Source organism: Carcharhinus amblyrhynchos, chromosome 12 (assembly GCF_965287045.1).
Source record: "Carcharhinus amblyrhynchos chromosome 12, sCarAmb.v2.hapA, whole genome shotgun sequence".
Taxonomy (NCBI): Eukaryota; Metazoa; Chordata; class Chondrichthyes; order Carcharhiniformes; family Carcharhinidae; genus Carcharhinus; species Carcharhinus amblyrhynchos.
Window position 1 is genome coordinate 26,686,694 of NC_137335.1, and position 17,892 is coordinate 26,704,585.

The 17,892-nt window shown below is 42.1% G+C and overlaps 1 protein-coding gene and 1 pseudogene across 3 annotated transcripts in view; both read left to right on the forward strand.

Moving 5' to 3' along the window:
* Nucleotides 1–17,892, forward strand: part of senp6a (SUMO specific peptidase 6a) — a 132,779-nt gene that overhangs the window by 16,822 nt on the left and 98,065 nt on the right. The window lies entirely within an intron of this gene.
* LOC145350507 (large ribosomal subunit protein eL22 pseudogene) lies at nt 11,250–11,620 on the forward strand (annotated as a pseudogene).

The following is a 17,892-nucleotide window of genomic DNA, read 5'->3' on the forward strand; positions in this document are numbered from 1 at the left end:
TCACTGTCCACGGGGATAGTGCCAGAGGACTGGAGAGTGGCGAATGTTGTTCCTCTGTTCAAGAAAGGAAATAGGAATGACCCTGGTAATTATAGGCTGGTTAGTTTTACTTCAGTGCCGAGGAATACGATTTATGACCATTTGGAAAGATGCAACTTAATCTGGGATAGTCAGCACAGATTCATGAAGGATAAGTCTTGTCGACAAACTTGATTGAATTCTTTGAGGAGGTAACTAAGTGTGTAGATGAAGGTTAGAACAATTGATGTTGTATACGTGGATTTTAGGAAGGCGTTTGATAAGGTTCTCCATGGTAGGCTCATGAAGAAAGTAAGGAGCTGTGGGATAGAGGGAAATTTGACTGATTGGATAAGCTATCTCAGAGGGTAGTGGTGGATGGAAAATTTTCAGACAGGAGACCAGTTGCCAGCGGTGTACCACAGGGATCAGTGCTGGGTCCTCTGCTATTTGTGATTTTTATCAATGACTTGGAGAAGTGGGCTGAAGGCTGGGTCAGTAAATTTGCTGATGACACCAAGATTGGTGGAGTAGTGGATGAGGTGGAGGGCTGTTGTAGGCTACAAAGAGGTATTGATAGCATGCAGAGTTGGCCGAGAAGTAGCAGATGGAGTTTAATCCTGGTAAGTGCAAGGTGATTCATTTTGGTAGGACAAACTTGAATGCGGATTACAGGGCCAACGGCAGGGTTCTGAGGAACGTGGAGGAACAGAGAGATCTTGGGGTTCATATCCACAGATCTCTGAATGTTGCCACTTAAGTGGATAGAGCCATGAAGAAGGCTTATAGTGTGTTAGCGTTTATTAACGGGGTTTGAGTTTGAGTCGTGGGGTTATGCTGCAACTGTACAAGACCTTGGTGAGACCACATTTGGAATATTGTGTATAGTTCTGGTCCCCTCACTATAAGAAGGATGTGGAAGCATTGGAGAGAGTGCAGAGGAGATTTACCAGGATGCTGCCTGGTTTAGAGAGTATGTCTTATGAGAAAAGGTTGAGGGAGCTAGGGCTTTTTTCTTTAAAGCGAAGGAGGATGAGAAGCGACTTAATAGAGGTTTATAAGATGATGAGGGGGATAGATAGAATGGTTGTTCAGAGACCATTTCCTTGGGTGGGTGTATCTGTTACTAGGGACATATGTATTAGGTTCATGTGGGACATATAGGAGGGATGGCCGAGGTAGGCTCTTTACTCAGAGAGTGGTTGGGGTGTGGAGTGGAATGGACTGCCTGCTGTGATAGTGGAGTCGGACACTTTAGGTACTTTCAAGCGGTTATTGGATAGGCTCATGGAGCATACCAGAATGAAAGAGAGTGGGATAGCTTGATCTTGGTTTCAGACAAAGCTTGGCACAACATCGAGGGCTGAAGGGCCTGTACTGTGCTATGTTCTATGTTTTATTGCACGCACCTGGAAATTGGGCATAGAGGATCCGATTGTATGCACCTGGACACTGGGTGTGAAGGAGCCTATTGCATACCCCTGGGCATTGGTCACGGTGGAACTTACTGCATGCACCTGGACACCAGGCGTAGAGAATCCTGTTACACACACCTGGAAACTGGGTGTGAAGGAGCCTATTGCATGCACCTGAACACTGGGCATAGAGGAACCTATTGCACCTGCCTGCACACTGAATGTGGAAAAAACTATTGCTGCAATCTGCACACTGGGTTTGCGCTTGCACACTAGGTTTGAGTCTATTGCACTTGCCTGGATACTGTGCATAGAGGATCCTATTGCACTTGCCTGGACACTGGGCATGATGAAATCTGTTGCATGCACCTGGACACTGGGCATGATGGAATCTATTGCACATACCTGAACACTAGGCGTAGAGAAACCTATTGCATGCACCTGGACACCGGGCCTGAAAGAGCCGATTGCCCTTGCCTGAACACTGGGCATCATGGAAACTATTGCGTTTGGCTGGACAATGGGCGTAGAGGAACATCTTGCATGCGTCTGGACACTGGGCATGGTGGAACCTATTGCAGGCACCTGGAGAATATTTTTGATCTCTTTGAAACTAGATTCAGACCTGGGTTGGGGTTAATGGGCATCTTTTATCACGTTAATGGAGCAACAAATATGCTGTGGCCTTGGTGCCATCAAAATGCCTTGGCTGCTCATCTTGGAGCTCTGTCATTAGGTTTAGCGTAATTAATTTGCTATTGCTTCAAAACTGCCATTTTGTTACTTCCCTTTTCTTTTGAAGTTGTGACCCAAAGTTAGCGAATTGTGCTATGTTCTTTAAATTAGAGAAATTTGCTGACTTAGTTGAAGACTGTTTTATCATTAATTGCCTAAGCAATGATTATTATCTGCTTATTTAGGGTGACGAACAAAAACTGCACTTTAAGATACTCACATTTATATAACAGACATTCCTACATGGAATTTTTAGCCATTAAATGTGTGTCATTGGCAAGGCCAGCATTTATTGCCTGTCTCTAATTGCCCTTGAGAAGGTGGGGTAAGTTATTTTCATAAGCCACTGGTGTACATATCCCATAGTCCTATTAGGAGGAAATTTTGACCCAGCAGCATTGTATTGATATATTGCCAAGTCAGGATGGAGGGAAACTAACAGGCATATAGGAACAGTAGCACCTGCTGCCTTTGTCCTTGTAGCTGATGGAGGTTGCAGGCATAGGATGTGTTGTCAAAGAAACCTTGTCAAGTTTCTACAGTGCATCAGTATATGGTACACAATGGACCCAAGCCATGCTGGTGGCGGAGGGAGCAAATTTCATACCAAGGTGATATCAGTTATATTTTCAACTGTTTTTGACATGATCAATTTTGAAGGATGAAGTGAAAAATCCAGTTGCCACAGGATGCTCTGCTGTGACAAATTCTGAACCATTAAGAGTGCTATTCTTCATGTTTGGATGAAGCAATGCACCTTGTTCTTTTTAGGCAAATGTAAGTGTGCCACCAAAGCAAACATGGAAGATCATTACCATATTGGGAAGGCTTAGTTGCAAGGGAAATATGATTTCTCTGCTGCCACTGCAGTGCAAATATTGCAATACTTTTTCTTGTTTCATCAACCACCAGTGTTAACTTTTTGAGACACTACCAGGAGCACTGGGATATCATACCCAGTTTCTTTTACCTGGACTCTATGTAATTTTGAAGTATTGTGAACTGAGGAGGTAAGATGGACTTCAAGAGGACCTAGAAGGCTGGTGGAATGTGCACACTAGTGGCAGATGAAATTATCTGCAGAGAATTGCAAAGTTATACAATTTGATAAAAGCAATATCAATTAAAGAGTGCAATTAATGATAAAACAGTCTGCAACTAAATGAGCAAATTTCTCTAATTTAAAGAACATAGCACAATTTGCTAACTTTGGGTCACAACTTCAAAAGAAAGGGAAGTAACAAAATGTCAGTTTTGAAGCAATAGCAAAAGTGTACAGGAGCAGAGGCACCTGGAGGTACATATGCACAAATCATTGAAGATGGCAGGGCAGGTTGAGAAAGCAGTTATAAAAGTCTACAGGTTGCTGGGCATAATAGTGGAATAGAGCACTAATTCTTGATAAAATACTGGTTTGGTCTCATCTGGAGTGTTCTGGCCAATTCTGGACATTGCACTGGGGAAGCTTTGGCAGGGTGCAAAAAAAGATTTATGAGAGAAGTTCCATGGATGATCAGCTTTGTTACAATCACTGTAGCGACCAATAGCATTTTAAAATTTCAACTTCTACGAATAACTGAAAAGGATGACACGATTTGACATTTTGAAACTTTTACTGTAGCAAGTGACTAAAATCACTATTGTCTATGCACATTTCCTTTTTGTAGGCAACTTTATTTTAAACTCCAGAGAGGAACACTCCCTTTTTATACTTAAAGCATATTACAGTCCTAATGGCAAGAAGTTTGCAGTCACTTTAATGGGTTCATGTTATCCTGTTTGGCTGAGCAGTAACTTTGAGTGAAGTCTCTAGACGTTTCCCTCAGTTTTCGGAACATAAGAACATAAGAAATAGGAGCAGGAGTAGGCCATCTAGCCCTTCGAGCCTGCCCCGCCATTCAATAAGATCATGGCTGATCTGTCGTGGCTCAGTTCCACATTCCTGTCCTCTCCCCATAACCCTTAATCCCCTTGCCTATCAAAAACCTATCAACCCGCTTCTTAAATATATTTAGCGAGGCAGCCTCCACCACTTCAATGGGCAGAGAATTTCAGAGATTCACACCCTTTGAGTGAAGAAGTTCCTCCTCAACTCTGTTCTAAACCGCCCCCCCTTTATCTTGAGGCTGTGCCCTCTAGTCCTACTGTCCTTTCTGAGCGGGAAGAGCCTCTCCACCTCTATCCTATCCATCCCATTCATCATCTTATGTCTCAATGAGATCTCCCCTCATTCTTCTAAACTCTAACGAGTACAAGCCTAGTTTATTCAGCCTCTCCTCATAGTTCAACCCCCTCAACTCTGATATCAGCCTGGTAAACCTCCTCTGCATTCCCTCCAAGGCCAAAATATCCTTGCGTAAGTGCGGCGACCAAAACTGCACACAGTACTCTAGCTGCGGCCTCACCAGTGCCCTGTACAGTTGCAGCAAGACCTCCCTACTTTTATATTCAATCCCCCTCGCTATGAAGGCCAACATCCCATTTGCCTTCCTGACCACCTGCTGCACCTGCAGGCTGGGTTTTTGCGACTCATGCACAAGGACCCCGAAATCCCTCTGCATCGTCGCATGCTGCAGTTTTTCGCCATGTAAGTAATAGTCCTTCCTACCATTATTCCTACCAAAGTGAACAACTTCACACTTGCCAACATTAAATTCCATTTGCCAGTTCCTGGCCCATTCGCCCAGCCTATCTAGATCCTTCTGCAGACTTTCCACACCCTCCCCACAATTTGCCGTTCCACCAATCTTGGTGTCATCAGATAATTTCGACACCATACACTCAGTTCCCTCCTCCAGATCATCTATATAAATGGTAAATAGCTGAGGCCCCAGCACTGACCCCTGGGGCACTCCACTAGTCACCAACCGCCAATCCGAATAGCACCGTTGACCCCCACACTCTGCCTCCTATTTGACAGTGAATCCTCTATCCACGCTAACACCCTACCCCCAACTCCATGCCCCCTGACCTTCTGTAATAACCTCTTGTGCGGCACCTTATCAAACGCCTTCTGAAAATCAAGAAACACCACATCCACCGGCTCTCCTCTATCCACTGCCCTAGACACATCCTCATAGAACTCCAATAAATTCGTCAGACACGACTTCCCCTTAACGAAACCGTGCTGCATCTGCTCTATCAAACAATTCTCCTCAAGATGCCTCGCTGTTTTCTCCTTGATCACGGATTCTAACATTTTACCTACAACAGACGTTAAACTAACCGGCCTATAATTCCCTGCCTTTTGCCTGCCACCCTTCTTAAACAACGGCGTAACATTAGCCGTTTTCCAATCTTCCGGCACTTCCCTGGAATCCAGCGACGTTTGGAAAATAATCACCGAGGCATCCACTATCAACTCTGCCATTTCTTTCAGAACCCTTTTGGAAAGTTGCCAAAATCTACGAACACCAATGAAGCACGCTCCAGTGATTTTTCGAGCTACCCAACCCCCCTGTCATGTCAGGATGAATCCCTCAGATACCTTAACTGGTTGTGCGATGTGTCTCCTCAAGAGACTGTCTCCCTGACATATCGAGCTTCGGTAACTAGCAAAGCAGCAAACAGTCTCTACTTGTTGCTGAAGGCACTAACTTTTGTTCTTCACCTCACCCTTTTCTCTTCTGCCAAGAGCACAGAGCTGGCAAGTATGTTTAATATTGGCACAATTGCCTATGCCTAGTTCCCAGTTGCACGAACTTTGCATTTTACTCAGCAGGCCCCGTGACTTAACCAGGCTTGTTGTCACAGGATTTGGAATAGTCACCTGACACCTTTCATTTTAACGTGAATTTAAAACACAGTCCAAACCATAATCTTATAAACCTTATAACTATATAACGTAGATTACATAAGCTAGGACTGCTCTCCTTTGAGAAGAGGAGGTTGAGGAGATTTCATTGAGTTTTTAAAATCATAAGCAGTCTGGACACAGTAGATAGGATTTGTTCCAACTGGCAGAAGGGTTGGGGAACAGAAGATTTTGATTTCAAGGTGATTAGCATCAGTATTTACAGTGGAAGATGAGGTCAACATGCCAGACCACCCAAGGAAGGTAATAATGAGTCAGTGACAGGAACTCATGAAAATTAACATAAACAAAATCACTGAAATTCAGGAAATAATGGGAGTAAAGAGTAACAACGACCCAGGAGCAGATGGCTTTTAAAGAAAAGAGGTGAGAACATGGCAGATGCTTAACCATGATTTTCAAAACTTTTCTTGATTTGGGAATTGCTCATGTTACTTTGCTGGTTACGAAAGGTGAGAGAGAAAACAAGGGAATTATGGACCAATTAGCCTAACATGAATTGTCAGTAAGTTGTTAAGAGTCAAGAAGAATAGAGTGACTGAATAGCTTGAAAATTTTCAGCTGATCAGAGAGCCAGCATAGATTTGTAAATTTATCATGCCTGACTAATTCAATTGAATTTTTTGATGAGGTGACTGAAATAGTTTAGATGAAAGTATAACATATTAGGGCATTGTGATAAAATGGAAAAAATAAGAAATCCAATAATTGGGAATATGATCTAGTGGCTGTGTTTCAAGAAGGAAAAAAACAAACTATTTTAAAATGATGTTTGTAAAAAAGACATTGGCTTGTTTGATGGAACGAGGGCTTCAATATATTGATCAGCCTAGCAAAAATATGAACGAATCTTTACCTCAGGCAAGTAACAATGGGAGATGGAGTGTCTAAAGTGAACCTGGAGATGAACATAAGAACTAGGAGCGGGAGTAGGCCATCTGGCCCCACCATCCAATAAGATCATGGATGATTTATTCGTGGACTTACCTGCCCACTCACTATAACCCTTAATTCTTTTACTGTCCAAACATTTATCTAAAATTACAGTAAAAGTTCAAAAGAAAAGATGGGTTGAATTTCACATTTACATTCCAAGTGGTGAGCTCATATAATAAAGGTAATTAAAAGTGTCTTTTGAGAACGTTAGTTCAGGTAAGGAAAGATCAAAAAGAAAAACAGTATATTAGAGGTAAATTCACCCTGTGCAACGAAGCTGTCTAAGATATGCAGCTCACACAGCGCGAAGCTGTGTCTGGAGAATGGCTTCTCAAAACAGGCTATGTCTCTATTCTAAATTGGAAACAACACCAAAATATATAGGTGTCTCGCAAGGTAACTATTCCTGGCTTATGCTTACACTTTTAAAACCTACGGGCTGTTATTTGAGGAGGTTTACCTGAGTTTAGTAAAATAGAAGGATTTGGAACTGGGTAAATTTAAAGATAAATAATATCTTTATAGCAATTGATGTTGTTGTGTATTTTAGTTGACTTTCTTGTGTTTTATTGTTTTAATAAATGTTTATTTTGTTTAAAATCATCACAGAAAGACATCCTTCACTGGTCCACATCTCTTCCCTTGCATTATACTAAATTGCAAAAATGCAGTTACTAGCATGCCTTCCAAAATTCCATTTTGGATTTTAGAACATCTTAATATTAGCTGTGTTGTTAACAGCAAAGCGATATTGGTAGATTGTGTTGCAAATAGATTTCAATCCATCAGTTACCAATCTTTTGGTCTAATCATCTGATATCACAGGTGGTTTGGACACTTGGGATGTTTTATTTCATGAAAGGTGATATAAGTTATTGTATGAAAAAAAAGGTCATCCATTTTGGGTCTAAAGGATGGAACTGGGTACTTTCTAAATGCTGAAAGAAATGTGAAAGACCACAGAGACACGGTGCAGCTAAGCAGATTATTAACAATTTGTGAGCTGGTGTAGCAGATAATCAAAAAGTCTAATGGAACGCTGTCCTTCATATTTAGAGGACTTGAAAATGAAGGATTAGAGTGATGCTTTAGCTATACAAAACCCTGGTTTGGCCACACCAGGAGAACTGAGCAGTTCTTGTTATCACATCTTTGGTCTTGGAGGGAGTGCAGCTTAGATCATCGAGGATGATACCGCACTCCAAGGGTTGAATTACTGAAAAAGGTGACCCAAACAAATGATACAGCATTTCCTGGAATTTAGAGCAGGAAGAAGCAGTTTGATGAAAGTTTATAAGATGTTATGGGGAACGGTCAGGGTAGATGGAAAAAATCTATTTGCTGGCTCAGGAGTCAAGACTAGAATGTACACAGATCCCAGTGTCTTGATGAACTTCACCCTAGTGATATGAATAAAAGGGAGAGAAACTGACAGTTTAGTTGAGTATCTGGTTGGGGAAAGTAATGCAAAATCCTTAGAATGTACAGCATGGCAACATGATGGGCTTTCTGTGCTCTAATTCAGATGACAATTGGAGATGTTTAAAATCAGACGGGTGTTGGCTGGCTAGTGTGGTCAGCTGGGAGCTGCTAGAGTTATTTCTGGTTGAAGTTAGATTAAAAGGCTGAACTGAGAGACTGGAACTTTAATAATGTAGTCCAAAAGCTAGAAGCATGGGGCCATGTGATATGGCTCGTTAATGAGTAGCTGCAGCCTCAAATGCAGTTATGTGCTCCTGACCATTATGTCACACTATCTGTAACCCCTACGACTTGCCTGGGCTTACAAACTCTCACTAACTGTCCTGGCTGGAGACAATTCACACTCTTCCTGTGCTTAACCTTCTAACTCACATTGCCTGCTTCTGAAAAGACTTGATTATCTGTTAAGAACATAAGAAATAGGAGCAGGAGTAGGCCATCTAGCCCTTTGAGCCTGCCCCGCCATTCAATAAGATCATGGCTGATCTGAAGTGGGTCAGTTCCACTTTCCCACTCTCTCCCCATAACCCTTAATTCCCTTGTCTATCAAAAACCTATCTACCCGTGACTTAAATATATTTAGTGAGGTAGCCTCCACCTCTTCAAAGGGCAGAGAATTCCAGAGATTCACCACCCTTTGAAGAAGTTCCTCCTCAACTCTGATCTAAACTGCCCCCTCCCCCCCGGCCTTATCTTGAGGCTGTGCCCTCTAGTCCTGCTATCCTTTCTAAGTGGGAAGAATCTCTCCACCTCTACCCTATCCATCCCCTTCATTATCTTACATGTCTCTGTAAGATCCCCCCCCGCATCCTCCTAAACTCCAACAAGTACAGACCCAGTCTATTTAGTCCCTCTTCATAGTCCAACCCCCTCATCTCCGGTATCAGCCTAGTGAACCACCTCTGCACTCCCTCCAAGGCCAATATATCCTTGCGCAAATGCGGCGACCAAAACTGCACACAATACTCCGGCTGCGGCCTCACCAGTACCCTGTACAATTGCAGCAAGACCTCCCTACTTTTATATTCTATCTCCCTCGCTATAAAGGTTAGCATTCCGTTTGCCTTCTTGATCACCTGCTGCACCTGCAGACTGGGTTTTTGCGACTCATGCACAAGGACCCCCAGGTCCCTCTGCACCGTAGCATGCTGCAGCTTTTCGCCCTTTAAATAGTAATTCCTCCTACTATTATTCCTGCCAAAGTGGATAACCTCACACTTGCTAACATTATACTCCATCTGCCAGGTCCTCACCCACTCGCTTAGCCTATCCAGATCCCTCTGCAGACTTTCCACACCCTCCACGCAATTTGCTTTTCCACTCATCTTTGTGTCTTCAGCAAATTTCATCACCCTACACTCAGCCCCCTCCTCCAGATCGTCTATATAAATGGTAAATAGCTGAGGCCCCAGTACTGATCCCTGCGGCACTCAACTAGTCACCAACTGCCAATCAGAATAGCACCCATTGATACCAACTCTCTGCTTCCTATTAGACAACCAATCCTCTATCCACGCTAACACCTTACCCCCAACTCCGTGCACCCTAACCTTCTGTAGCAACCTTTTTGAGGCACCTTATCAAATGCCTTTTGAAAATCTAAAAATACCACATCCACCGGTTCCCCTCTGTCTACGGCACTGGTCATATCCTCATAGAAATCCAATAAATTTGTCAAACACGACTTCCCCTTAACGAATCCGTGCTGTGCCTGCCCTATCAAACCATTGTTTTCTAGGTGCCTCGCTATTTCTTCTTTGATGACGGATTCAAGCATTTTTCCAACTACAGATGTTGAACTAACCGTCCTATAACTCCCTGCCTTTTGTCTGCTACCTTTTTTAAACAGCAACGTAACAGCCGTTTTCCAATCTTCTGGCACTTCCCCGGAATCCAGCAAATTTTGGTAAATAATCACCGAAGGCATCCACTATCACCTCTGCCATTTCCTTCAGAACCCTGGGATACATTCCATCCGGTCCTGGGGACTTGTCCACCTTCGGTCCCATTAGTCTATCAAGCACCACCTCTCCAGTGACAGTAATCGCATTCAGGCCCTCAACCCCTACCATCCTTCTATCTTTAATATCCGGCAAACTATTCGTGTCGTCCTCCGTGAAGACTGAGGCAAAAAACTTATTTAAGGCCTCAGCCATTTCCTCATCTCCCACTGCTAAATCCCCCCCTCATCCTCTAAGGGTCCAACATTCACTCTAGCCAGCCTCCTCCTCTTTATATATTTGTAAAAACTTTTACTGTCCTTTTTTATATTTAGTGCTAGTTTAGCTTCATAGTCTATCTTTCCTTTCTTTATCAACTTCTTAGTCATTCTTTGTTGATTTTTAAATATTTCCCAATCTTCTAATCGCTCACTACTTCTGGCCACTCTGAACGCATCAGCTTTTAAGTTAATACTCTCCTTTATTTCCTTCGATAACCATGGCTGGTTATCCCTTCTCCTACATTCCTCCTTTACCATCGGAATATATTTCTGCTGAGTACCGAAAAAGATCTCCTTAAAAATCCTTCACTGTTCCTTAGCCGTCCTACCAACCAATCTGTGTCCCCAATCTACCTTTGCCAATTCCTCTCTCATCCTATCATACTCCCCTCTGTTCAAACAGAGGACACAGGTCCGGGACCCTACTTTCTCATCCTCCATCTGCATCAAAAACTCAACCATACAATGATCGCTCGTCCCAGACTCGCAGTCCAACCATTATCTTGTATTTGAGTTTGTGTCTGTATGTGCCCTGTTTGTGAATCAAATGCTTCACTCACTTGATGAAGGGGCAACACTCCGAAAGCTTGTGCTACCAAATAAAGAATCGTCGCCATCTGGTGCAGACATGGCTTCAGTGAAGAAGCTTCCGATGAGAGGCATGAAGAAGAGGCAAGTGCTGAAGTTTACCTTGGACTGCACACATCCGGCGAAAGATGGCATCATGGATGCCTCCAATTTTGAGCAGTTCCTGCAAAGTGAATGGTAAAGCTGGGAACCTGGGCAATGTGGTAACCATTGAGAGGAGCAAGAGTAAGATCACTGTTACCTCTGAGGCTCCATTCTCGAAGAGGTACCTGAAATACCTCACAAAGAAGTACCTTAAAAAAAAACAACCTGCGTGACTGGCTTCGCGTAGTTGCAAATAGCAAAGAGAGCTTTGAGCTCCGGTACTTCCAGATCAATCAGGATGAAGAGGAGGAGGAAGATGAAGGCTAGACTGGTCTGAACTTTTGTACAAATTAGCTTCAATAAAGTTGTCAAAAAGGAAAAAAATAAACATGTTGGACTTAACTTGGTGTTGTGAAACTACTTACTGTGCCTAAATCAGTCCAATGTCGGCAACTCCACATCATTGTTTCTCAAGAGTGAAATGGCGGCGGTTAACCCTTCTTCAGCTTTAACAGCTTTTGATGCCTCTGTCTTTGTTATCATTCTGGCTGGGGGTGTCAGTTTGGCTGTCCATTATCTGATTTTGTGATTGTCATGTGTGAGATTCCACAAGGATGGAAGTGGAACATTCTTGTAATATCTATTGTAACCTTCCAAATCAGATTGCATCTTGTGACCTGAGTCTTGAATCATGTGACCTGTGGCAGCTGTTTGGTGTTTCAGTAGAAGTCCAATTTAAAATGACAAAAATAAAATCAAGTCTTGATACATTTTTAAATTTATTTTCAAGTCTTATTGACATAACACTTGGGTCTTAAAATAAGTGGCTGCTGAGGCAGTAGATGCATTCGTTTCAATTTTCCATCAGATTGGAAAATATTGACTGTGACTCCTGTATTCAAGATATGAAATCCAGAAACTACAGGCCAGTTAACTCAACATTAATCAGAGGAAAATGCTGGATTATTTTATTGAGGAGGTTAAAGCGGACACTTAGAAAATCCACATGATTGTGTGAAAGGGAAATTGCAATTGACTAATTTATTAGAGTTCTTTAAGGAAGTAACAAGCAGCATGGACAAAAGGGGAATCAACTGCTGTGATCAACTTGGGTTCCTAGAAGGCATTTAGAGTAATAGAATCATAGAGGTTTACAGCATGGAAACAGGCCCTACAGCCCAATTTGTCCATGCTGCCCTTTGCTTTTAAAACCCCATAAGCTAATCCCAATTGTCTGCATTTGGCCCATAAGCTTCTATACCCATCATACCCATGTAATTATCTAAATGCTTTTTAAAAGATAAAATTGTTCCTCCCTCTACTACTATCTCTGACAGTTTGTTCCAGACACTTGCCACCGTTTGTGTGAAAAGATTGCCCCTCTGGTTACTTTTGTATCTCTCCCCTCTCATCTTAAACCTATGTCCTCTAATTTTAAATTCCCTTACCTCTGGGAAAAGATATTGACTATCTAGCTGATCTGTGCCCCTCATTAGTTTGTAGACCTCTATAAGGTCACCCCTCAGCCTCCTACGTTCCAGAGAAAAAAGCCCCAGTCTATTCAGCCTCTCCTTATAACTTAATCCATCAAGTCCCAGTAGCATCCTAGTAAATCTTTTCTGCACTCTTTCTAGTTTAATAGTATCCTCTCTACAATAGGGTGACCAGAATTGCACATGGTATTCCAATTGTGACCTTATCAATGCCTTATACAACTTCAACAAGATGTCCCAACTCCTGTATTCAATGTTCTGACCAATGAAACCAAGCATGTTGAATGCCTTCTTCACCACTCTGTCCACCTGTGACTCCACTTTCAAGTAGCTATGAACATGTACCCCTAGATCTCTTTGTTCTGTAAATCTCCTCGATGCCCTACCATTAACTGAGTAAGTCCTACCCTGGTTCAGTCTACCAAAATGCATCACCTTGCATTTGTTTAAATTAAACTCCATCTGCCATTCGTCAGCCCACTGGCCCAATTGATCAAGATCTCGTTGCAATTGGAGATAACTTTCTTCACTGTCCACTATGCCACCAATCTTGGTGTTACCTACAAACTTACCAACCATGCCCCCTATATTCTGATCTAAATCATTAACATAAGTGACAAATAACAGTGGGCCAAAATCTGATCCCTGAGACACACTGCTGGTCACAGGCTTCCAGTTTGAAAAACAATTCTTTACAACTTCTGGCTTCTGTCAAGAAGCCAATTTTGTATCCATTTCGGTACCTCACAATGGATCCCGTGAGATTTAACTTTATGCAACAACTACCATGCAGTACCTTTGTCAAAGCCTTGCTAAAGTCCGTGTAGACGACGACAACTGCATTGCCCTCATCTATTTTCTTGGTTACCCCTTCAAAAAACTTGATTAAATTGGTGAGACATGATTTTCCACTCACAAAGCCATGCTGACTATCCCTAATCAGTTTTGAAGTGGAGTTGCTGGCATTGGACTGGGGTACACACAGTAAGAAGTCTCATTACACCAGGTTAAAGTCCAACCAGTTTATTTGATAGTAATCCCACAAGCTTTCGGAAACACTATTTCTTCGTAAGGTGTGTGGGTTTACTATCAAATAAACTGGTTGGACTTAAACCTAGTGTTGTGAGACTTCTTACCTAATCAGTTTGACAAGGTGTCACATCAAAGGTTACCGTGCAAAATGAGAGCTTATGGTGGAGCTGATAACATAAGCATTAAGAGAGGATTGGTTAGCTGACAGGAAACAGAAGGCATAAATGAGTAATTTTCAGATTGACAAGATGTAACGATCAACATCCTGGGCGTTAGCATTGACCAGAAACTGAACTGGTCTAGCTATTTTAATACTGTGGCTACAAGAGCAGGCCAAAGGGTAGGAATCCTGCAGCAACTCTTCAAAGTCTGTTCACCAGGGGCAACCAAGAAAATAGATGAGGGCAGTGCCGATGTTGTCTACATGGACTTTAGCAAGGCCTTTGACAAGGTACCGTATAGTAGGTTGTTGCATAAAGTTAATTTTCACGGGATCCAGGGTAAGGTATCTAAATGGATACAAAATTGGCTTCTTGACAGAAGTCAGAAGTTGTAGAGAATTGTTTCTGTACAAAGCACAAGTCAGGAGTGTAATGGATACTCTCCATTTGCTAGGATGGGAGCAGCTCTAACAACACTCAAGAAACTTGACCCCACCCAGGACAAAGCAGCACACTTGATGATTACTCCTTTCACAAGCATTCACTCCCTCCACCACTGACAAACATTAGCAGCAGTATGTACTATCTGCAAGATGCACTGCAGGAACTCAGCAAGATTCCTTTGGCAGCACCTTCCAAACCCACGATCATCTAAGACAAGAGCAACAGGTGACTGGGAACTGCACCACTTGGAAGTTCCTCTCAAGGCCACTCACCATCCTGACTTGGAAATCTAGCACCCTTCCCTCACTTTTGCTAGATCTAAATCCTCAAATTCCCTCCCTAATGGGCGGCATGGTGGCACAGTGCTTAGCATTGCTGCCTCATGGCGCCAGGGACCTAAGTTCAATTCCTGGCTTGGGGTGCAGTCTGTGCAGAGTTTGCACGTTCTCCCCTTGTCTGCTTGGGTTCCTCCTGGTGCTCCGCTTTCCTCCCACAGTCCAAAAGATGTACTGATTAGGTGCAATGACCCAAACAGGCGCTGGAATGTGACAACTAGGGGAATTTCACAGTAACTTCATCGCAGTGTTAATGTAAGCCTTATTAATGTGACTAATAAATAAACTTTTTTACTTTAATGACACTGTGGGTATACCCATATCTCAGGAACAGCAACGATTCAAAAAAGCAGTTCACCATCACCTTCTGAAGAGCAAGCAGAGATGGGCAATAAATACTGGTCTTGTTAGCGATGCCCACATCCTGTAAAATGAATTGAAAAAAAAGAGTGGAACTCCACAAGAATCTGTGCTGGCTGTCAACTGAGTAGCCAAAAATTAGATGGGAGTATAATGAGGGAAAATGTGAACCTGTCCAGTTTGGCAGGAACAATTTAAAAAAAGCATATTATTTGAAAGGAGAGAGATTGTTGGCCTCTGTGGGACAGAAGGATCTGGGTGTCCTTGTACGTGAATCCCAAAAGGTTAGTATGCAGCTCAGCATACGATTGGGAAGACAAATGGAATGTTATTGTAAAAGCAATGGAAAGTTAAATTAGGGAAGTTTTGCTGCAGTCATACAGAGCTTGGTGAGACCACATCTTCAGTACTGTGTACAATTTTGGTTTCCTTATTTAAGAAAGGACATAATTGCATCAGAAGCAGTGTGGGGGGAAGGGGGGTGGTTGTTCACAGAACTGATTTATGGAATGAATGAGTTATCTCATGGGAAAAGGTTGAACAGGTTGGCCTGTATTCACAGGAGTAGGAAATTGCGAGGTTTGGTAAACCTTTTCTGTATTGCTTCCAATGTATTTACATACATCTTTTGATAAATAAGGAGATCAATACTGTACACACTTAAAATTCTTAAAATGAACCATGCAGACTTGTTTAGTTGAGATTGTTTCTAAAGTACATTTTTAAAAAGAGTCAAGTTGCAGGTTGTAAATCAAAATTGAGAAGCTTCATGATTTCCTTTGTATGTTGATTCAAGATGTACTGCTATGAGATGATTATTTTGTTGATATATCATAGAATCCCTGTAGTACAGAAGGAGGTCATTCTGCCCGTCGAGTCTGTACCAACTACAATCCCACTTAGGCCCTATTCCTGTAACCCCACGCATTAACCTTGCTAATCTGCTGACGCTAGGTTCAATTTAGCATGGCCAATCAATCTAGCCCGCACATCTTTGGACTGTGGGAGGAAACCGGAGCATCTGGAGGGAACTCATGCAGACACAGGAAGAACATGCAAACTCCACACAGACAGTGACTCGAAGCTGGAATTGAACCTAGATCCCTGGCAGTGTGAGGCAGCAGTGCTAACCACTGTGCCCCCGTGCTGCCCATGGTCAAGGTAATATGCTCTTCTGAGTAATCAACAAGACTTGGGCTTGCAATTGTTTAGATATTTAATGAGCAAGTAAAGAATGTGTTTTTTCACTGGATCATTCTTTTACAGTATGTGCCTTTGATTAAAAGCTCTCAAATATCCATATGATAATTAGTGAATAAACTGCCTTACTGATGTTGGTTGAGTGATAAATATAGACCAGGACATGAGTGAACTTCCTTGCTACTCATCAAAGTTGTGCCATGGGATCTTTTGTATCCAGCGTAAGAGGGCAGTCAGGGAACATCTCAGAGAAAAGGCGGCAAACACCAAAATATTGCAAATATTTCAATCTTGTTGCAATGCAAAACTTGGTTCATGTCTGAAAGTTCATCCTTCTAATACACATGAGAATGAGGAAATCTAAAAGATGGCTTAAAGACTATTTGTATTGCTTTTTTTAAAAAATAAAAGTTGTTTTGAGGCAGCAGATTGCCATTTGAAAACCATTCATGGCTATGTGTTGGCAGATAATGTTTTGCAGGTTTTTCAATACATCTAGGTTGGTATTTCATTATAAAGCTTTTTTTTATCATAGCCAGAATATTCTGATAATCCTGGATGACTGTTCAATTAAAAAAGACCTCACTCTCTCCCAATTTAAGAGGTGTTTCCATATCTAAGTTATCTAATAATCAATAGCAAGGCAATCAATGACTAGCAAGAAAACTGTCACTTGTCCCTCTTTCCTGTTGTCCATTACACAAGGGGTTGTTTGTGCTTAGTACACTTCACATCGGTCCATAGTTCTACTAGTTAGCTGTCTTTATCAGGCAAATGGCACAAAGTATTTTGCATTTTCACAATCATCAGTTACAAAGGCAGCACTTAAATTGTACTAAACGCGCTTTTTTCAACAGTTAATATTTACTGACTTTCAAAAAGCTTTCCTTTTTTAATCCAATCAATATCTTAATTTGCAACATAAATAGATATAAATTTTCTGTAGCAGAGGATGTTGACTTCATGTAACGTAAATGTTCTTAGCTGGGTGAAGTTACCCAAAGTCTCCACTGCCTTCTGCACTTGTTAAATGTTGCCAGTGCAAATCTCTGATGGAATTGAGGCAGTGTTTGAACTGTTACCGACTGGGGAAGAATTAGAAAATGAAGCCCCCACCGTTTTCACTTACCCACCCAACCCCATAGACTCTTCTGGCCTCTTTAACATGTAGGCATTAGTGCGATGAACAGTGGATGAGCATAAAGTAATTTGTGTTCTGAATTTTCGCAAGAGAAGGCATGAACAAGCAAAAAACACCCCAGTAAAAATCAGTAACTTTGTTGTAACTTGGATGGTGGATATAGACTGGCTAATCAGGCTCTAAACAAATAAATAGCAGAGATAGACAATGAAAGGTAACAGATGATTTGTGAAGTATCGGCAACCATTATGATGGAATAATTGGGCTGGAACATATATAAAAACATAGTAATAGGAGTAGGCCATTCAGCCTCTCAAGCCTGTTCCGCCATCCAGTGAGATCATGGCTGATCTGTGGCCTAATTCCATATAGCTGCCTTTGGCCCATATCCGTTGATACCTTTTCTTAACAAAAATGTCTACCTCAGATTCAA